Source organism: Diceros bicornis, unplaced genomic scaffold, assembly GCF_020826845.1.
Source record: "Diceros bicornis minor isolate mBicDic1 unplaced genomic scaffold, mDicBic1.mat.cur scaffold_200_ctg1, whole genome shotgun sequence".
Lineage (NCBI taxonomy): Eukaryota > Metazoa > Chordata > Mammalia > Perissodactyla > Rhinocerotidae > Diceros > Diceros bicornis.
This window is the reverse complement of record NW_026691091.1, coordinates 271989-292164: the sequence shown is the minus strand read 5'-3', so window position 1 is coordinate 292164 and position 20176 is coordinate 271989. Positions and strand designations below refer to the sequence as shown.

At 39.1% G+C, this 20176-nt stretch overlaps 1 long non-coding RNA gene across 1 annotated transcript; it reads right to left on the bottom strand.

Annotated features, from left to right (window-relative positions):
- Positions 1-3980: 3980 nt before the first annotated feature.
- Positions 3981-7566, bottom strand: LOC131402647 (uncharacterized). The gene is made up of 3 exons (XR_009218853.1): positions 7287-7566; positions 7062-7166; positions 3981-4112 (listed from the first exon to the last, which is right to left on the bottom strand). It is a non-coding gene; the product is annotated as an uncharacterized LOC131402647 (long non-coding RNA).
- Between the last annotated feature and the right edge of the window lie 12610 nt (positions 7567-20176).

The following is a 20176-nucleotide window of genomic DNA, read 5'->3' as shown; positions in this document are numbered from 1 at the left end:
TGAGGATGGAAAGATTTTCTATGAGTAGAGCTTAAGTAAACTTCAAATTACTATATTTCTAATGATTTACTTTTGGACAGTTTGTGAAAGTTTGATAGATTTGTGCAGTTACTAATGTTTTTCTTCAACCAGACATTAAGGAAGACATATAAGCTTCCTCTCATTGATAACCTACCACTAATTTTAAAAGCATTTAACTAGAAGAGTGCTTAAAATTTAGCTCAAAGATGTTCATTACGGTATAGTTTATAGTACTAAAAAGTTGAAAATGATGCAAAAACAGGCTAAATACATTATGACACATGTATACCGTGCAGCTCTCGAGAAAAAACTGAAGTTCTAAGAGGTTCGATGAGTTGAAAAGATGTTCACAATATAAGTGGGAAAAATAAAGGTTTTAAAATAACATGGGCGTACTTGTTCTGTGTCACCCTGAGGATAACTTTCTGTGTAGCCATGAGATATCTGGCACTATGTTATGGTTTTCTCTTTCCATGTAGACGGGTGTGACTAATACAGCATTATTAATACTCAAGTGTTTTTAAGCAAGGGGTGCCAAGGATGTTGTCCCACTTCCTGAAAAACCAGTATGAATCTGCCCCCCAAAAATCATGACCAGGGCCCGCCCCAGTGGCCTAGTGGTTAAGTTTGGCGTGCTCTGTTTCGGTGGCCTTGGTTTGGTTCCCAGGTGCAGACCTACACCACTCGTCTGTCAGTGGTCATGCTGTGGTGGCAGCTCACATACAAAACAAGGAAGATTGGCAGCAGTTGCTAGCTCGGAGAATCTTCCTCAGTAAAGCAAAAGATCACGATCAGGGCCAGCACTGGGGGGAGGGGAGGGAAGCACTCGTCTCAGGCACAAAATTTAAGTGTGCATCAAAAAAAATCAAGATAAATACCATGTAAATGCAATTTTTAAAAATATCAAAATCAATGCAAGAAAAATCCATGATAAGCAAAATATCCAAATCCAAGATCTGACAGTGCTATGCTGGGGTCATAATGGAACCTGATACAAAAGGAAAAATGTGAGCCCCTACATATACTTTTTCAATGTACTTTTAATGGTTAATTTTTTTCTAGAAATTGATTTTGAAAAATTATTGATGAGTTTTCTTCCATTAAAATCAAGAAAGTCAAATTTTAATAAATTCTGGTTTGGGGAAAAATAAAATATTTAAATTTAAAATAATATTTTATGTTCTAATATCCTTACTTTTCAATTTTTTAATTTTTTTTCAATGATCTTTAATGGTTTAGGAAGGAAAAGTACATTTTAGGTGGTCAATAAATAGTTCTTGAATGAATGGATCTGTCTTTTTTTGGACACCATAAATTATTTGGATTATAAGAGGACAGAGTTATTTCACTTTATATTTATGGGATTTGAGAACCATGCAGTTTTTATTCTAAGTGTCTTTTCTGTCTCTAGTGGAGGCATATGAGGCCATGGGGGTAAAGGAACGTACCAAGCATAGCTTGATGTTTATATTAAGAAAGATCCTTATTTTGGAGGTTACAGCTTTCACTTACCTTAGAAACATAGAGTTCCTTAACACGATTGTATTTTAAACCAACATGTAACACTGTAATAGAGATAGACAATGCCTTGTGCAAGTCTTCTGTCAGAAAGAACTTTATTCAAGCATTATAGATTTATAGACCTTGATAACTAAGAGGAAATATAGATGCAAATCCTCCTCTTTGTATATTCCAAATTGTTGTAATCAAATGCAAAATGTTGACAATCCATTGGCTGCTGTATCAGTTAGCAATTGCCACAAATAACACTTCATAACAAACCACTCCTGAAACTCAGTGCCCTAAAATAATGATACCTGATTGTTGCTCCTGAGTTGATGGGTTGGGTGGGCAGGTCTGCTGATCTTGACTTGGCTCACTGATGTGACTGCAGTCAGCTACAAGTTGGTTAGGTGGCTGATTAAGGACAGCCTCAGCTGGTGTAACGGGATGACTTAACTCTCCTCCATATGTTTCTCACATCCCTCCAGCGGGTTAGACTGGGCACGTTCTTATGGCGGAGACAGGGGTGCAAGAGCGAGCAAGACAAATCATGCAAAGGGCAAGAAGGGATGCACACCCAATTTTGAAACCTCTGAGTCATGCTTGCTAACATTCCGTTGGCCAAATAAACTTTCAAGGCCAAGCCAGAGTCAGAGAAGGAAGGGTTACAAAGTTACAGGGAAGGGATGTGGAGGCATGGAAACCATTCTTGAAGGCATTGATGCAATTAACCTACCACAATTGGCAATGGGTAAAAATCATGCCTTCAATATCCCTTAGAATTGTCACCTCTATATTGAACCCTCTGGACAAGCCAAACATTGAAGACCAACCTATCATAAATGAACTCTTGTTTGTAAACAGATGTCAGCCCCTCTCCCAAATTGTGGCTGCCACAAATAACAAAGACTGAGCCTCCATCAATCAAGTTTAATGTTGTGATCAAATTGTTCAACACAAGATCATTACCGAGCAAACTGAATCCTAAATGATAAGTTGACTCAAAGTAAATAGTTAGTCTTTTCTCTGTATCCCCAAACTAAGAATTCCTAGGGTCAAAGAAAGAGAAGGAGAAGGACTAGTGGCCTGGAAGAGGAGCTCTCTGGTCAAGAGTTCAAAGCCCAGCTCAGCCCGCTACAGCTGTGTAATGATGGGAAAGTTACTTAACCTCTCTGAGCCTCAGTTTGCTCATCTTCAAAATGGAGAGTAACCATTCATTCACGCTTTCATTCAAAATATTTATGAAGAATCCACTGACTATACTTCCCTGCACTTAGGGAGCTCAGAATCTAATTGGAGACACTCAAGAAGAAAAGAAATTATAATACAGAGCTAAAAAGCATGAAGCCTTAGAGGACACGCAGAGGTGACATCTAATCCTACTTGAAGAGATCTAAAGAGTGCTTCCTGGTGGAAGTGATGACTAAGCTGAGACTCAAAGAGAGGGCAAAAATTAGCCCAATTTTGAGGAAAGGTGTCCTAGGAAGAGAGAATGGCAGATGCAAAGTCCTAAAGCCAAGAATATGTTTTCCTTTCTAGTTTTAAAAACAAGCTCTGGTATAAGCATGGAAAACAGAAGAATATTCTAGAGCATTCACTCACGCACAACACAAATCCCCCGGGGATCTCATTAAACCACAGGTTCTGGTTCAGCAGAACTGGAGTGGGGCCTGAGATCCTGTTTATCCAACAAAGGGATGCTGATGCTTCTGGTCCACGGACCACACTTTGAGGAGGCAGGCTGGAGAGTGGCCATGGAAGGGAGGATATGTACATTTTAAATTTTCCGTCTTCTCTCCTTGGCACTCAACACTTTATGGGAGACGAAGAGCAAGGCAGGATGATGATAACTTTGTGAGCAGTGCGAATCCTAGCCAAGTCACAAAACAGTTCCTGGAAGGAAAGGAGACGTTGGTTCCCGGAAAGTTTCCAGGAAACCAAAATATTTCCCAAGGCCTTGTCATCAAGTCCTTCAACTCTCTGTGAAACGCTGGAATTCTGCTCCATCGACCGCTCCTGCTTACCAACATAACTCTTTTAAGTGTTTGTGCCAAAGTAGCGTCCATGTCAGTGAGCTTTGTTTATCCCCTGGGGCTCTCGTTACAGTCTTACTGGCCATTTCTTTACAGGCAGGAGGAGTCTTTGTTAAAGGGTAAGCCAGTCGGTCAGAAGACAAGCCATTTCCTGAAGCCGTTTCCATACTCTGTGACAGGCGCTGGAGAGGCAGGCTTGCAGCCACACGCCAAAGAACTTAGGAGAAAACAAAATGGTAGCCAGATGTTCTTGGTCATGCCATTGCACTAGGATCTATTATTTCCTCAAAACTCTGGAAATTCAAAGGGCTGCAGAACATAGAAGATAAAATCTTAATCTGGAACAGAAAGTCTTGTTTCTCACCAGTGCATGGAACGTGGGAAGAGCGCCCCACCCATCAGTGCTCTGAATCACGCAGAGAGTCCTGGGGCTGGTGAGATCTGCAATTCCACATTAAGCCATGAAGAGAAGATTTCAGCGTCAGCTCCTGCCGGCACCTGCTGTCCTCAAATGTTGCTTCATAGCGTATTTGAAAGCAAGAAAGAGCTTTAACCCTGTGAGAGAGAAATCAGAACTGGAATCAGTACCAAGATTAGTACAAACATGATCCCAGGGGTCATATCTATAGGGGTATGGGTCTTATAAATACAGAGAGAGAGAAATATAGCAACACAGACTAGAAGGATAAACCTTAAAATGTTAACAGTGATTATCTCTAGCATGGCAGGCACTGCAGGCAAACTCAAAAGCCATTCTTAACCTCTTCACCACTGATAGCTCTCGTTCTAGAAGCTAGAAAGCCAAATACTTGTTTTGTCAAATTCTTTTGTAACTAGGAGTGGTCATGTGATGCAGTTCTGACCAATTAGATGAAAGGGAAATCTGCTGAGGGGTTTCTGGGAAAAGCTTCTGTCTCCTGTTAAAGGGAGAGGCATGAAAGGAGAGGCTGCTGCTTCTGCCCCATCCCTCTTCTTTCTGCCTTGAACATGGTCGTGATGTCTGGAGCTATGGCACCCACCTTGCAACCATAAAAAACATTTTGATGAAAAGCCAACATGCTGCTAGTGGATTGGAAAACCGGGAAGATCCTAAATCCTTTATAATACCACTGAGCAATAGAACCAATACCAGCAACACCTAACTCTGGGCTTCTATTCTTGCAAAAAAAATAATTCCCTATTTAATTAAGCCACTGGATCTTAGTTACTTGAGCTTGGAATATGTCAGTGAAAAAATAAGACATTCTAGTGTGAGATGGAAGACCATAAATAAATAAGAAAGTTATAGCATGTTAGGAAGTGGCAAGCGCTATGAAAAGAAAATCAGGATTAGGGGCAGGAGAAGCATGAATGTCAGGGTAGGAGAAAAGGAGGCAGTACGAAATAGAGTTGCCAGAGGAAATACTATTGATAACAAATGATTGGAACAAAGATTTGAAGGAGGTGAGGGAGTTGGCCATGTGGGTATCAGGACAAGAACATTCAAGGCAGAGTGAGCATCCAGGTCAAGATTCCTAAACAGCAAGTGAGCTTGGCGTGTCTGAAGAATCCTGAGCAGGCCAGCATGGGTGGAGCAGAGGGAAGTGAGATTAACAGAAGATGAGGTCAAGGAGGAAAAGAGGGTCAGATCGTACAGGGCCTTGTGGGCCATCAGGAGGACTTTGGCTTTTACTGAGTAAGGTGGGAGCCATAGAGGGTTGTAGGCAGAGAAGGGATGTGACCTGACTCAGGAGTTCACAGGCGCCCTCTGGCTGCTGCAAGGAGAACAGACCAAAGGTGGGGCAGGGAAAAGGCAAGAAGGGAAGCAGAAAGACCCTTTATGAGGCTATTTCCATAATCCTGGCTACAGACAATAGGACTTGGAACAGAATAGAAGCAACAAAGGAACAGACAGGCGATCAGATTCTGGATACATTCTGAGGAAGGGTCAACAGGATTTGCTGATGGATCAGAGATGGAGGGTAAGAAGAAAGGCAGAGTCAAGGATAACTCCATGGCCTTGTGCTGAGCAATAGAAGGATAGGGAACCCTCCATGGATATGAGAGGTGGGGGATCAGAAGCTCAGATTGGAACATGTTACATTTGTGACATCTGTTAGACATCTCAGTGGGGGCACTTGGTAGGTGGTTGGTTATATGAGTGTAGAATTCAGGAGAAGGAGCTGGACTGCACATTGTTTAATATTTTGGGGTCATTGCTAATAAATGGTGTTTATGGCTGTGAGACTGGATGAGATCTATGGTGTAGAGAAAAATGAGTACTTCCATGGAAAATGATGTATTGTCAGAGCACACATCTCCAGGTTGTCCAATTCTGATCTATGTGGGAGATATTTTACAATTCTGTAAATTTTAAATAACTGACAGAGATGCAAAATAATTCCATGGAAAAAACAGTTTTGCGTCCATTTGCACATTCATTTCAATATTCCTGAAATTATATATATGTATTATAATTCATAGGTATTATAATGCATATATATGTAATACATATATAACATATAGGTATATGAAATTTTATATGTATTTTATAATATTAATAATTATACGTATAATTATATAATATATAATTAAACATTATATTATATATATTATGTATATATAATTATCAATGAGGGAGCCAGGCAGATGTTATAACTGGGTCAAAAGAGAACAAAGAACAGACATATACATGTATTATGTAATATATATTATGTATTATGTATACATTGTATATATTATATGTGTATTATGTATTATGTATACATGATATACATTGGATAAATTGCATATATATTATGCAATATATAATATATATCATGTATACACTGTATGCATATTATATGTATATTATGTATTATGTATACGTTGTATACATTATATGTGTTTTATGTATTATGTATACGTTGTATACATTATGTGTATGATGTATTATGTATACGTTGTATACATTGTATATATTATATATTATATACATATATGTCTGTTCTTTGTGTTCTCTTTTGAGCCAGTTATAACATCTGCCTGGTTCTTTCACTGATTGATGAGTGGAATAAAATCCTTAATGTATGCTCATTTTATATCTGTATGAGTCACGATTTTATCTTTTTTTTCTTGCTTGAGGAAAATTCACCCTGAGCTAACATCTGTTGCCAGTCTTCCTCTATTTTGTATGTGGGGCACTGCAACAGCATGGTCACTGACGAGTGGTGTGGGTCTGCACCTGGGAGCCGACCCTGGGCCACCAAAGCGGAGCACACCAAACTTAACCACTAGGCCATGGGGCCAGCCCCCATGAGTTTATCTTTTTTAGATCACACAGCTCCTAAGAGGCAGAGCTGGGATTTAACCCTAGGCAGCCTGGCTCCTGAACCTCCACTCTTAAACCCCACCCTCCATCAAATGAGCTAATGTACATGGACACACTTAACTCACAGTAGACACTCAACACATGGTGGGGTTGGGATTGCTAAGAAGCAAGTATTCTGTTTGACCAGAACCTTCATAAAACACACAGTCTCTCACCGTTTTGGAAGTGAAGGCAAAGGATGTCAGTATGACCCCTGATGTCTGGGACTGGGATCCGGGTGTGGTCTTCCTGGTAATCCATCTTCTGTAATCTTCCCGTACCTGGAGATGGAGACACATCACGGGGAGATGAATCACTCCCAGATGCAGGGAAGTATGCTGGCACAGGCATGTCCCCTGGAAGGAGGGGCATCAGGGACAGCGAGGGCAGCAGCTACATACCCGGCGGTTGAGCAGACAGTGAATGAGGAAGATGAAGGCCCCCTGCAGGCTGTTGATGATGGTGAACAGGTAGGCCATGATACCAGCCAAGGGTCCAATCTGGAAAATGCCCAACACCCGGGAGCTCCCCAAGATGAAGAGCTGGGCAAATGCCTTGAATGTCAATAACCTGGAGGAGAAGGTTTGCAGAGGATAAGGTTCTGGGAGGTGGCTGTTGTCCTCATGGGACACACTCCCAGGAATGGTCTGAGGCTGCCACCATGTGACCCACCACCTAGATGGAAATAAACGTGGGCTGGAGCCTCCAAGCCTAGGTGTAGGGAAAGCGAATCCTATAGGCATTTAAAAGGCTATTGGCCTACAGATACACATCGGCACAAAGATGTGTGGACACATGTATTTAATGCAATATTTTCATTAGTAATGAAAGGCTAGAAGGACCCATGTGTCCAAGATTTTAGAACACGTTAAATGAACAATGAAGCCATACAATGAAATACCATGAAGCCTTTTTTTTACTGAGGTAAAACTCACATAACATAAAGTTCACCACATTAACCATTTAAAGTACGATTCGGTGGTATTTAGCACATTCACAGTGTTGTACAAACATCACCACTATCCAGTTCCCAGACACATTTATCACCCCAAAAAGAATCCCCGTACCTATTAAGCAGTCATCCCCCATTTCCTTCTCCCCCAATTAGAAACAACTCAAATGTCCATCAACAGATGACTGGATAAACAAAACGTGGTCCATCCATATAGCAGAATATTACTCAGCCATGAAAAGGAGTGAAGCACTGACACACGCTACAACATGGATGAACCTTGAAAACATGATGCTTAGTGAGAGAAGCCAGTCACAAAAGTCCACATAGCATATGATTCCATTTATATGAAATGTCCAGAATGGGCAAATCCATAGAGACAGAAATCAGATTATACAACTGTTTTTTAAAATGAGATGAGAGTGACAATATACTATAGTGGGTAAGGCTCTGGGTCAGACTGCCTGTGTTTAAATTCTGATCCATTCACTAACTTTGCGGCCTTAGTAGGTTACTTAACATCACTGTGCCTCAGTTTCCTCACTTTGAGATAAGGATGACAACACAATGCCTACCCTATAAGCTTGTTCTACCAATTAATGAGATAGCATTAGACCTAAAGGTGCTTAGAACAATGTCTGGCACAAAATAAACATTTTTGTTAGTTGTTTTTAACCTTAAGTACTGATATGAAATAAGCTACCTATTATGTGGAAAAAACCAAGCGCAGAATGATATGTACAGTGTCCTGTCATTTATGTAATAGAAGATGGATGTGTAAGTATAGAATATTCTGGAAGGAAGCTCAATTCAGGTGATAATGGTTGCTTGAGGTGGGAGAGATCTGGGGACCTGAGGAGTCAGGGAAGAGAGAAGGAATTAGTTTTCAGGTGTTTCCTTTTTTAATGCTTAATTATTCTTGCCATGGCATACATTAACTTTATTCTAACTTTTTGCACTAATTTTTAAAAAGTAATTTTTAGAAAAAAATATTTAAGATGGATGAAGGATTGGACTCTGACGGGAAAACAAACAAGGGACCATCATTAGGTTACTGACAATAAAACCTAGACAATGTCTGGTTTGGGTGGGTTCTTAAAATGAACATTAGTTGAATGGTGAAATTAAGAAACACAGATGCTCTATAAGAATACGAAAAAGTCCCACCTCTGTATGATAGAATAATATATATGAAGGTAAAATAACGAGATAGTGTATTTCATCTATTAAATCAGCAAAACAACAAAAATGATAAACCCTAATGCTGGCAAGGCTGGAGGTAAACAAGCACTCTTGTGAATGGAAATAACTTTTCTGGAAAACGATTTGCAATATACACTAAAAGTGTTACAATCCAACCTACCCTTTGAGTCAGGCAATTTCATGCCTAGTGTTATGATTAAATAACCACAGATGTGGAAGAAAATTTACCTACAAGGATGTTCAAGACAATACTGTTTATAATAGCAAAAAAAAAAAAAAAGTCAGAAATAACTTAAATGTCCATAAATGAGGGATGATTTAAGTAAACTGTGCTGGCTCCTTACGCTGAACAGTTATAGAAAAAAAGGATAGTTGACAAATTTCTAATCAAACAAGAAAAATTTTATGACGTGTTATTAGAAGAGTATTATTTAATTTTCAAATATTTGGGGGATTTTCCAGACTTTTTTTCTGTTATTGATTTCTAATTTAGTTCCCCTGTCAGAGAACATGCTTTGCATAATTTGAATCTTTTAAAAGCTTATCTGATTTGTTGTATGTCCCAGGATATGGTCTTGGTAAATGTTTCATTTTGACTTTAAAAAGATATATGTGCTGCTGGTATTGGGTGGAGTGTTCTATAAATGTTATCACGTTTGTTGATAGGATATGAAAGACTTGAACAACATTTACTGATTTTCTGTCTCCTTGTTCTGTCAATTATTGGTAGGGGTGTGGAAATCTCCCATTATAATTTTTTGGATTTGTCTGTTTCTTCTTTTAGTTCCATTGTTTTTTGCTCCTTGCATTTTGAAGCTCTTTTATTAGGTACATAAATGCTTAGGATTGTTATGTCTTCTTGATGAATGGACTCCTTTATCATTATAAAGTGGTCCTCTTTATCCCTGGTAATATTCTTTGCTCTGAAGTCTACTTTGTCCAATATTAATGTAGCCAGATCTTTTGACTAGTGCTAGCATGGTCTATTTCCTTCCTTTTACTTTTAGCCTGTTTGTGTCTTTATATTTAAAGTGTTTGTTTTTGTAGGCAACATACACTTGGGTCTTGCTTTTTTATAGTTTGATGATCTCTGCCCTTTTTTTTTTATTGTGGCAAAATATACGCAACATAAAAATTGCCATTTTAACCATTATAAGGTTTAGAATTCAGTGACATTAAGTACATTTACAATATTGTGAAACCATTGTGACTCTTCATTTCTGTAACTTTTTCATCATCCTAAACAGAAACTCTATACCCATTACACAATAATTCCCCGTTCTCCCTTCTCCCCTACCTTCTGTCTTATGAATTTGCCTATTCTAGGTACCTAAGATGAGTGGAATCATATAGTATTTGGCATTTTGTGTCTGGCTTATTTCACTTAGCATGTTTTCTAGTTTCATCCATGTTTAGCATATATCAGAGTTTCATTCATCTTTAAGGTTGACTAATATCCCATTGTATGTGTTTATCACATTTTGTTTGGACACTTGGGTTATTTTTACCTTTTGACTATTGTGAATAATGCTGCTGTGATCATTGGTGGACCAGTATCTGTATGCCACATCAATGCTTTGGGTGTATACCTGTGAGTGATTCCTGCTTTCATTTCTTTGGCTGTATACCTATGAGTGGAATTGCTACATCATATGGTAATTCCATGTTTACCTTTTTGAGGAACTGCCACACTGTTTTCACAATCTCTGCCTTGTAATTGGGGCATTTAGAACATTTACGTTGAATGTGATTATTGATATGGTTAGATTTAAATCTGTCATCTTACTGTTTGTTTTCTGTCTCATCTGTTTTTTGTTTCCCTTCTCCATTTCTTCTTCTTTTGGTTTAAGTATTTTTTATGATCTCGTTTTATCTCTTTTTTTAGCCTTTTAACTATTAATTCATTCAACCATCAATTTCTTCACTTTGTGTCCTTGGCTCATACAGTCCTCCATTCGTTAGCTTTCTGATCTTGGGAAAATGACTTAAACTCTCCTAAACTCGAAAGAACTGGAGCTTCTTGCATTACACCACACTGCTCCCTACCATCTCTATCCTCTGGTCATTTCTGTATGAGAGCTGAAATAAGGCAGAGTGTCACCTTGTTTGACCTCAACTAGAACGTGTGTGTTGATAGACTGAAATTTTTCACTGCTCTGCTCATGTTTGCGAATGACCATGAGAATGCTGCAAATACTGATTTGGGATTCCAAAAAACTTTTAGTGAGTAGGTGAATTCACAAATATGGAACTTGTAAATAATGAAGATCAGCTATATATGTACCACATAGGGTGGTTGTGTGGGTTAAATCAATTAATACAAGTTAAGTTCTTCAAACAAAGCCTTACACAGACTCATTTGATGTTTCAGAAATTTATTTGGTAAGTTAGTTTTTAGTAGTTTGTATGTCCAGGTATAAGTGAGGATATTTTTATGTCTAATTTTTGGTGACATTGCATAGTGTAGAATTGTGCTCTTTTCATGTGGTGAAATCCAGGTTTCCTACCCTGCTTTTTTCCTGTCACTCGTCTACTTCTTTTAGTTTTTTTTTTTTTTTTTTTTTTTTTTTTTGCCAACACGCAGGCATGGCTTTAAGGGCAGGAAGGATTAATAATGAACAAAAGCGATGTTGCTCCCTGACCCTACATTCTGCTTTCTTCACTATGATGTTTTTTTTTGGAGCTGGCTACTACATTTTTTAGGCAGCTTTATTGAGATATTATTCCATATCTCAATTTTTTTTTGAGATATGATCTCATATCTCTTTATTGAGATATGATCCCATACCATACGATTCACCCATTTAAAGTTTATAATTCAGTGGTTTTTTTAATATATTCGCAGATGTGTGTAACCATCACCACAGTAAATTTTAGAATATTTTCATCACCTCAAAAAGAAGCCTGAACCCTTCAGCTACCATCCCTTTATCCCCTGACCCTGTTTACCCCATCCCTAAGCAACCACTAAGCTACTTTTTGTCTCTATAGATTTCCCTATTCTGACTTTCCTATGAATAGAATCATATAGTATATGGGTTTTTTTTGGCTGGCTTCTTTCACTTAGCATTATATTTTCAAGGTACATTTATGTTGTAATATATAATGCAAAATATACCATTTTAACTATTTTTAAGTGTATAATTGAACAGCATTAAATATATTCAGGTTGCTTCATTTTTAAAATAAAGAGAAGACTATTTTTGATTAGATTTTTTAATTACTTTCTCTGTTCCCTCTCAGTAATGTGTCTTTGAAAACTCTTTAAAGACACATTCAAAAGCATGCATGTACTCATTCTTTCTACTCTCCACTTTTTCTAACACAGCTTGTAAGTATACGAGGCTTAAGTCTCATAGGTAATAATGTCCATGGCACATGATTTGTTTGTACAAGTAATGTTTCAAACGGTTATTCTTAAAAGGAACTACAAATCAAATATATTAAACTTGTTGATACTTTAAACTTCTTGATACTTTTAAGTTACTCCTAGTTTCTGCATATTTTGGGTTCACTTGATTATATCCAGTCTCTAAAGAGGTTTCTATCTGTTTTAAGAATATGGTACCTCTTTAAAAGACACAGTGAGTGAAAAGAGCAGGTAAGAAATATACTGTATGCTCACAGAGAAGGGTCTAGAGGCATACACATCAAAATACTGGTTGGCTATCTGTCAGAGATTGGCAAACTCCAGCCCTCTAGATTTGGCCTATGAGCTAAGAATGGTTTTTACTTTTTTTTTATTTTTAAAGGAAGATTAGCCGTGAGCTAACATCTGTGCCAGTCTTCCTCTATGTTATATGTGGGTTGCCGCCACAGCACGGCTGACTAGTGGTGTAGGTCTACGCCTAGGATCCGAACCTGCGAACCCTGGCCGCTAAAGCGGAGCATGCCAAACTTAAGCACTATGCAGGGGGCCGGCCCTGGTTTTTATATTTTTAAAAGGTTAGTTCTTTTTTTATTTAGTACTTGTGATATTAAAATGGATCTTGCTTTAAAATAAGCTATAATGTTCGTTTGGCTGGAAAAAAATTACAGGGTTTAGAGTAGACTTGTTTAATCTTTACTCCTTTTGTTGCAGCACAATGAACTTGCAGATAGTCTTCCTTGGGCAGAAGGAGAGTTTATCTTCCTTCATCTTAATGTTTTTCGTGAGGTATGGAGCAATAATCACTAGAATCAGCCCTCTAAAACAGAGTGCCGTTTCATAGCTTTAATGGCAGCATTCCTTTTTGGTTGTAGTATTTGGAAAGAGAGCTCACCATGGCCAGCCTACCGTTCACATTTGATGTTGAGAGGAGCGTTGATGACTGGGTCTTCATGTGCTTCTTTGTGGGAAATGACTCCTTCTTCACCTGTTGTCGTTAGAGATTCGGTATGTGTGTTTGTGTGAGTTTTTAAACTACTGTTGTAGCCTTCTTGCTTACACTGCGTACTGGTCCTAATACATAATGTTTGTTTCCTGGTGGCAGCGAAGGTGCAATTGACCGTTTGGTTAACGTATACAAAAATGTGGTTCACAAAACTGGAGTGAGTTCATTCTTGAAAAAAATTTCAAAACAGAAGTATTTGCTTTTATAAGAAGATTATTTTACATGTATTTTATCACTTACAGGGTTACCTTACAGAAAGTGGTTATGTCAATCTGCAAAGATTACAGATGATCATGTTAGCAGTTGGTGAAGTTGAGGATAGCATTTTTAAAAAGAGAAAGGAGGATGAGGTAAAGTGTTTCTATTGCAGTAGCTAAATTGCTCCTGTCTCTAATAGGCTGTGATGATCCTGTGATTGTACTTTTAACCTCTTTGAGTGCGTTGTTATATTATTATAGTGTGTCAAACGCCAATGTAATCATGAGTGGCCAGTGCTTTGATTATTTTATAAAGGCTGTGATGCTTGCTGTGTGGAACTGTGTATTGCACACTGTGTGAATTGCACTGTAATTTTTTTCTCTCTTCATAATCCTGATTAAGATAAAAATCCAAACACGTGTCTGATCAACGGGATGTGAAATGAGGGCTCCAAGACTGGAAGAATGCTGGGAATGAACTAGTGGATGCCATGTTTTATAGGAAATGTTTATGCTGTGCAAGTCAGGTGAAGACCTAGGAACTCTGTACTCTGGTAGTGGAGTGTAGGGGCCTCTGGGTTAGATAGCATCAGTCTAGGCAGAGGGTTGCAGCTCTGAGTAAGCAATTAAACATAAAAGAAAGAAATAAAACAATAAAGCACTTGGAAATTGATGACATATGACGGAGTGAGTGCTTAGGTGAGAAGTCCCGTCTGGCTTAGGCAGTTGGGAGTGTGGTTGGGCCGTTCATGAGACAGCAAGCAGTGGGGGTAGAGCAGGTTGAGGTGAGGACAAGGTAGAAATTGAGGTTCATTTTGGAGATACTGAGTTGGAGGGGTCACAGGACACCTGAGAGGAGAAAAGTCCGTGAAGCAGTTAGATGGATGTGTGTAAAGCTCAGGGCAGAAGTCTTTTGGAAGGAGATTTGAGAACATTAGCAGAATACTTCACGTCATGAGTGTGAAGTTGAAATCCCTGGAGCTTTGTATGGAGTTCAAGTGCCTCCAACAGAAACCTTAAGAAGCATAGATGTTAAGGAGAAAGGGGAGTCAGTTCTAGAGAGGTGGGAGGAAATCCCTGAAGAGATGAGAAGCCACTGGTGCTGCCAGAGGCGTCAGAGTGAGATAGGCCCCTAGTCCATGGCCAGGGGCTCAGAGGTCCTGAAGAGTTAGTGGGGTGGAGGGGCAGTAGCCTGGAGGCAGAGTAGGTTGCAGGGTGGTTGTGAAAGAGTGGCAAGGGAGGCAAGCAGTGGGTAAAATGAGCAGATAGTAGCTTTTTAGAAAGAGAGTGAAGGAAATCCTTTTAGAAACTGATTTTATAAAAAGTCATATGGCTATTTTGAGCAAATAGCAACATAATAATATTGCTACATTGCTTCATTATCTCCTAACAGATTAAAACATGTCATTGCATCTGACAAGATTTTATATTTTCTTCAGCTTTGTATGCTATAGCTAGTGATCTCTTTTTTAGAACCTTGGGTACCATTTTATATAACAGTGTGAGTAGACTGTAAGTGTTCTTTTTAAAGCCTTTGGTACTTGGTAATGTTCTGTGATGGCAAGAATTTTTCACATGTAAAATTTAAATAGCATAAGTGACTTTGTCTAGGATATCAAATGTCTATCAGGACAGCCATTTTTAACTAAGCCTTCAACAATTATGGTGGCTCCACCTGACCTGCTGCCATTTATGCTTCAGAAAAAACTACACAGACGGTGTAGTACTTGGTGTAAAAGCCTCACGTTAGAACAGTCCTTTTATGTGGTTTTAGGTTACTCTGTACTATTAAGTATTGGTGATATTTGCCATTAGAGTGGGATGTATGGGATTTGATAGGTACCAGAGTGCTTCAGATTTGAGTAATAAAGTTTCCAGCTGGCCTGGCAGAGAGGGCATTTGAAAGCTTTGGATCGTTTTTGGTATCCCTGACATCATATGATGTTTGTCAGCATAGTTGGACATCAGGGAAATTTATGAACCCTCAGAAATTCAATATAATAGTATCTAGGTGTGCGTATTTTCCCAGGAAGTGTGTCTCCGGCTTTTGACAGACTTCCAAAGGAGTTCATAGCACACAAAAATTAAAGATCAGTAAAGTCCAACCAGGTGTACCTATTTTGCTTATGTGTAACTACCACCCTTAGAAATAGGTATTTAACTGACCAGCAGAATACATGGTAAAAGAGGAATACATCAATATTTATTATTAAAATTGAGCAGTTAGGTCAGAAATATGATGCTCTTTATTTTATGAGCTTTGATGTTTGCCTTTTGTCTTGCAAATCTTCTTCATTTATTCAGCATATATTTATTAAGTGTTTACCATGTGCTAAATAGTATTCTGAGTGTTACTGATACAACAACAAACAAAAGAAAAAAGCAGACAAAAATTCCTGACCTCATGGAGCTGATATTCTTCCGCGGGAGATGGACAATAAACACAAAAACTAAGTAAAGTGTGTCATGTGTTAGAGAGTGATAAGTGCTGTGAAGAAAAAAGCAGATGAGGAAGTATCTGGGAAGGTGGACGTGAGGACATTGCAGTTCTAGAAAAGATGACTAGAGAAGGCCTCACTGACAGATGACTTTGAAGGATATGAGGGAGTAATCATGCAGGTGTTTGCAGGAAGAGCATTTCAGACAGAAGGAATAGCCAGTGCAAAGGCTCTAGGGCAGGAGGTTACCCAGGATGTTCACGGAACAGCAAGGAGCCAGTGTGGCAGGCACAGAGGAAGCAAAGGGAAAGTAGTAGGGGTAGGAGAGGAGGTCAGAAAGATGGTGGAGGGCCAGATCTGGTAGGACCCTGTAGGTCATTATAAGAACTTTAGCTTTCACTCTGCATCAGTGGAGGGTTTTGAGTATAAAAGTGACAAGATCTGACACATATTATAAAAGGATCACTCTAGCTGCCCTGTTGAGACTATCTGTATGGAGGCAAAGATAGAAACATAGAGCCCAATTAGGCTCTTTTGCGATAATCCAAGGGAGCCAACATGGTGGCAGTGGAGATTGATAAGAGGTAATTGGATTCTGAACATGTTTTGAAGGTAAAACTAGTGGATTTGGCTGGTGAATTAAATGCTAGGGGTGAGAGAAGGAAAGCTATTAAGAATGACTCCAAAGCATTTTGTCTGAGCAATTGAAAAATGGTCTGAGCTACTGTGATAAAGAAGACTGGGAGGTACAAAGCTAGGGGTGGGGATGCCATTTGGGGCATGTGAAGTTTGTACACCCAAGTGGAGATGTTGAGTGGGGAGAGGTCCTGACTGGGGAGTCATCAGCACGTAGATGGTGTTTAAAGCCGTGAGACTAGATGATCACTCCCATGAGAGTGAGAGGTCCAAGTACTGGGCGAAGAGGAACGCCAGTATTAAGGTGTTGGGAAGTTGAGGAGTGAAGGCATTCAGCAAGAGTGAAAGAGGAGAACCAGGTGAGTGTAGTGTCCTGGAAGCCAAGTGAAGAGCACGGATCAAGAAGGAAGAGTCACGGTCAGATACGGACTGAAGACTGAGTAATGGATTTCACAGTCTGTGGGTCATTGGTGACCTAGATGAGTTTAAAGATGGGGCAAAAGCTTGATTAAAGGAATTGGTGGTTTTGCTGTCTTAGGAGGTTTTAAGGTCGTCAGTCACCATGTGTCCAGCATTCAGCCCCTCTCCTGGCAGAAAGCACAAAGTTCAGATCTCAATAGGGTGTTATATTGCAGGTGGCAGTACTGACTTGGAAGTGATGGAAGTGCAGCTGCTGGTAGAATGACAGTCAGTACAGGACCTGCTGGCCCCTGTTTCAGTCCACAGCAGCAGCCCTGGCCACCGTAGCTGTCGTCTCAGTGCCTTGATGCTCACAGAAACTTGGGCGTGGGAGGAGTGCTTTCTGGGGTAAAGGAGGCCTTTGAGTGGCCCAAAGTAAGTGGGGAGTTACTTATTTGTGTCTTCTCCGTATTGGTGGGCTACTTGCTCCAGGGTAAAACAGAGGGTCTTTGTTATGACTCTTGCATTCTTTCCTGAAATGATATCAAAAACTATCTGAAAAAAATTAAGAGGAATAATTAAATTGTATCTAAACTCAATTTAGAATGCTCTCTGTCTATCTAAAGTTCTGATAGGCAGCACTTTGAACATATAGTCCATTGCCTAGTTTAATTAGTTACGTTTCTGGGGTCTTCCTTTAAAACTTTGTCTCCCAAATCATTCCTGGTAATGTTTAACTCTTACATTTTTGTGTAATTATTTGACAGAATATGTGGATGTTATACTTTTAGGACAGTTTTAGAAGACGACAGCAAGAAAAGAGAAAGAGAATGAAGGTGAGTTTTAATTCATTTCATCAGATTGGCAATAACAGACATTTACAATTTGGGAGGAAGATAGCTTTTTATTCCTTACTCAGTAGTTTGTTAGGGACATAATGTCTACCCAGCTGCCTCTTACCTGAGAAAGAATGCTGGTGTCAGTTTTAAAGTCCTTTCTAAGCTCTAGAGTCTGAGGGGATATATTTGATGGGCCAGAGGGGCCGGGTAGCACTTAGCTATTTGAATTTTTTATGGTAATTGGGTATTGTTTTTGTAATAAAAATAGTTAGCTCTTTGTATCTTCTTGAAAGTTACTACACTCTGTCTATATCCTTGTCAGGTTACTCTTCCTAGAACACAACACTCGAAACTTTGTTGTTTCTCTGCTCAGAAATTACCAGTGACTCCTTAGTTCCCGCAGAATCCAGTTCTGTCTTAGTCTGGCGTGCAGAGCATACTATGATCTGGTCAAGTTCTCACCCTGCTTTTCCCCAGTTGTCTTCTAAATATCCCAGGTCCCTCCTGACTCAGAGCATTGCCTTTGTTTGGTCCCTCTCAATGGGTTTCTGACTCCACGGCTCCCTCCCATCTTACATTTTCCACGAGGCCTCCCTATTGCTTCCGCTTGTAATCCAGGTTGAGCAGTCCTTCCTTTTAACTCGAGTGCTTCTCGCTTGTGATATTTGTTTGCTTAGTTAATTGCATAACACTTTATAGTCACTTAACTTCTTAAGTTTTTGTTTTTCTTGTCTTCCTTACTGGATTTTAAACAAATGGAGTTTGGGGACCACCTTTTATTATTATATTTTATTAGAATCGAGCAATTTGAGGAACCTATAAGGGAGAAAAGTAGAGTTATTGATTGTTGCAGGTGGGTTCAAAACCACTTAGATAGGGAAGGGCATGTTTGATGTCTACCTTATATATTATTATTTTCTTTCAGTCAGTGTCTGTTTAAAAAATATCTTTTATCAGTCAGCCATGACTGTCACCTACTGTAGCTATAATCATAGCTCTAACTAATTGGAAACAAAGAGTTAAATTCCATCAAGGTGAAGGATAAATAGAAGTTGTATTTCCTAAGTATAAATCAAACTCTTGGCTTATTTTTTTACCTTAATAGTTATCTTTATTTGCCTAAAATTGTGTCTTGCATGCGTTTTGAAATTGTAAGTGAACATAAGGGAATAACCTAATGAGATTTGAATAGCTTCTGTGTATCAGAAAAGTGTATTATATGTACTTTTATAGCAGAGTTATTAAATATTACAGACTATTGTTTACAGGGTGAGTTACCATCAAATCAAACTGTAGACAACCCTGTAATGTTAACGGAAATCCATTTCGTCTTTAAAGAGCTTACAGCAGGGACTCTTTTCCATTGCCTTCATTTCTTCCTGTCATCTAACTGTGTTGTGATTTAATTTTAATTTCTACATTCATTTCCATTTATGTTAGAGAGATCAACCAGCTTTCACTCCTGGTGGAATATTAAACCCTCATGCCTTGGGTTCAAGAAATTCACCAGGTTCTCAAGTAGCCAGTAATCCGAGACAAGCAGCCTATGAAATGAGGATGCAGAATAATTCTGTAAGTAACTTATTTTTATGTAGCATTGAAGAGTGGTGACTTTCAGATGCCTCTTACAGTTGTGTGTGAATTTGATCACTTAGCCTGGCGTTGTTTTGTTTTATAGTTTTTCTCAATTTCTTTTGCCTTGAGATATTTTTAACTCTGTTAAATCCTTATTAATATGAAAATATCTAAATGATGTGAAAGAAAAGAACATACATGTAAATGTGGATAGCTAAGTGGCTGCAGTGTTTCTCTAATGCAGTCGGGCCACAGTGCTTCCTGCTTCCCCAAAGGTACTGGGTGGTGATGGTGCCAGAAGCATGACAGGACATCCAAATGTCTCATAGCTAGAGCAAGAGAAGAGGGTGGTTTTGCTGCCATATTTCCCCTTTTCTCCCAGGGATCAGTTATGGGCATTTTGCAGAGTAGTATTCCTCAGTTTGTCAAATACAGGTACTCCTCACTGCCTACACTCTCCCTCTCCAACTCAGACGTGGAATATATCTGAATACATATTTTAAGGTAGCTCTCATTATCCAAATTTTTTTTAGAGCTCTTTTTTCGTTGCTGGGAAAGATTTGCCCTGAGCTAACATGTGTTGCCAGTCTTCCTCTTTTTTTCCCCCTCCTCAAAGCCCTAGTACGTAGTTGTATATTCTTGTTATAAGTCCTTCTAGTTCTATGTGAACCGCCACCTC